The sequence below is a fragment of the Ceratosolen solmsi genome, unplaced genomic scaffold (genome assembly GCF_000503995.2).
Source record: "Ceratosolen solmsi marchali unplaced genomic scaffold, CerSol_1.0 scaffold61, whole genome shotgun sequence".
Classification (NCBI taxonomy): domain Eukaryota; kingdom Metazoa; phylum Arthropoda; class Insecta; order Hymenoptera; family Agaonidae; genus Ceratosolen; species Ceratosolen solmsi.
The window spans coordinates 1,071,384-1,074,581 of NW_011948435.1; positions in this window are offsets into that span (position 1 = coordinate 1,071,384).

Sequence of the window (3,198 nt, forward strand, 5' to 3'; positions counted from 1 at the left end):
CTATGCGATTATATATATTTAGAACTCGACTAAAGGTTGTTATTAGAATGATTTATTACCTAAGTGTACACATTTTTAAACAACTTTCTTAGCACAATAACATACTTTGCAGTGGAAGATGCAATCAAATACAAAGAAGAAACATTTCTTTTTTTGGTGAAAGAGGCCTAAAACAGAAGGTCATTATGAAAAAACCAAATAAAAAAAAATATATATATAGATATATACGAGCCAGGGTAGGGAAGTGGAAGAGAGAAGGAGAGAGAGAGAGAGAGAGAGAGAGAGAAAATAAAGCATGAAAGTCTGCTCGAATGAATTTGCAGGGGTCCAACGAAACTCTCCTCCCTTTGCTCCACCCACTCATGCTCCATCATCCCCTCCTCTACTCCATCTCTCATCATCTTCTTTCTTCTTTCCTTTTTCCCGTATACCTCTGCGAGCATCGAAATTTCAAGAGACCTGCCATACATCCCAAAGAGTCATGTCAAAAATCGAAAAATCGACAATCTCATCCTTCATCTCATCCTATTTTCATACCCTATGGCTTTCCCGTACTCGGTCATAGTTATACACAAACGATCCCAACTAACCGAGCAAGAGAGAAAGTAAGAAAGTCGCTCGTAATAAGTGCAGGGGTAAGCCCATAATTCGAGCATAGTCGACAAGAAAATCGAAAGGCGGAAGCACATAATCCCAAGCTTAGGATCCTTCGTCGCGTGCGCCCAGGCGCATGCGTACAATTAACTCCCCAACTATTACGGTATAACCGACGAAAGGCATCTCTTGTATTTTGTGAGATACCGATCTCGTCGGTTCTAACAAGAATTCGCTTCGAATATTTCGTCAGTTTAACTATGGGCTTTATTTCGATATAATTTTTGCAAATCCTGACCATGTGAATTCTATATGATTTAGACATCATTGGCTTAGTTTATAATAAGATTCTAAGTACTTATAATTATGAAAATGCACATACAGAATTCGATTGATTATTGCAACAATGGCGTATGATTTATTCAAACCGCTTTATTTATTCAAACAATACTTAATTACATTGTACAACATGCTTGGTTTATAAATATTATTGACAAATTAAAAAAAGTTTCAATTTATCATCAATCGAAAGGAGAAAATTATACGCCTATAATAGTCTATAATAAAATATTGTATTAGTTAGTCATTCGAGATATTATTGAAATGAAATAACTTAATATAACAATATAAAAGATTTTTCTTAATTTGCATATTTATATCTTAAATAAGAAATTAATTTTCTCACCATTAGATATGTGATCGTATTGATGAATCACGATCGGCCTCTATTTTATTAATCTAATCATACCAATACTTTTTTAACATAAAGATATGGGCTTAAACATATGTAATTATGTAAGATAAATTTAAAAATTTATGTGCGTAAGGATTAGGGACGGCAACATCGAACATTATTTCCCTATTTTTTCTCTATTCTAATTCAACTCCCATTGCATTAACAATCATGTGTGCTGATCTATGTAATTACACACACACACACACACACACACACACACACACAAAATTTTTGTTTCCTTTCGCTCTATATAAATTTTATTTATAGTAACCAAACAATATATTATATTAAAGATAAATCGTATTAAGGTTACCAATAAGTAAAACATTAAAATAAAAACTAAAAATTGCTTAGGTAAAATTTTTCAACTAATAGTCTGCAAAACATTAAATTATTCTATTTTTACATTTAAAATATTGTATTCAATATTTAAAATATTATGTTGTTTTTTTTTTTTTTTTTTTTTTTACCATTTACACTAGAGGAGAGGAAAATTCCTTTTTCTTCTATGTTTATCAATATTTTCAAACATTCAAATTATTTATTGAATTTTTTATAACATTTCATTTTGATTTCTGCCATTTTCTACACAGATAGATTAATAAATCAAATATAATTTATACATTTGATTCTACGAACTGACACAACTAATATATACGAAATGTCGTTGATTAAGTTCTGCGGATTTTCTTATTAGCAAAATATATTGCTTACATATAGTCCTGCGCTTAACAGTGAAAAACAATAAGAAACATATTGCAATAATTTAATATAATTTACATTCGCGTTCATAAATTCCTCTTGGATTTCACAAGCATTATCGACAAAGTGTATATTTAAAGAGAAGACAAAAATTTTCCTGTACATTGGGCGACAGTATTTACAAAAAAGTAGTAATATCAATGATCGTTGATCTAGATTCCCTTCCACCCCCTCACCGTCTATCTATTTATCTATCTATTCGTTATCCTCTCTAAACCGATTCGTGTAAGCACACCCGCAATCCTCAAGCATAATTCACTTTACTCCCATGGATTGCTATCCATTTTTCGCCATATCATCAACAACGTGACCATTCTTTTGCAGATTACAACCAGAGAATGTAAGACAACACTTATTGATAGTAAATAATAATTAGCAACTGTTTACCTCGTAATAGCGCAACTATTGCGCATTTATAAAATGAATCTCACATATAATTATACGCAACGGGAATAGAAAAAAAATCAAATCGGTATATAAAAAAAAATATATATGTAACTTGTATATTGCATTATTATTGATTTTGTAAATGACCGTTGCATTGCATAAATTGGATTACTTGGAAATTAGAGTTTCTTTTATGATTAAAAATGTTGATTTCGTTTTAGTCCTGATTTAAATCACATTCTTCAATCATATTCAAACTATCAGGTTTCATACATAAATTATCTGAGTTCCGTTTTTAATTTAGGTCAAGGTTCACAAAAATATTCCATCGAAAACTTAAGGCATATTTTTATACCCACGTATGTTAAAATTACAATATTTCACAATATTAAAGATACGTATTCAAAAGTCAAATATTTTAATTAAGAATTGCAAAATTTTAACAGAAAAATTTCTTTGCACAATTACTAATTCTAATGACTTGTGCAATATTAAGAATTTCGATACAAAATTAATGGCTAATGAAAATTTTCATATAAAGAATAATTTTACGCAAAGGAATTAACAGTATTCGTAATGACAAACTTAATTATTAAATTACTTTTAATTATAAATTATACCTCAAGTAATATCTAGACAATATTCTTTAAAAAAAAAAAAAAGCCAACGCGTTATTATATATGATGATGTTTGTACGAGTTATAAGGAACATAAATTAT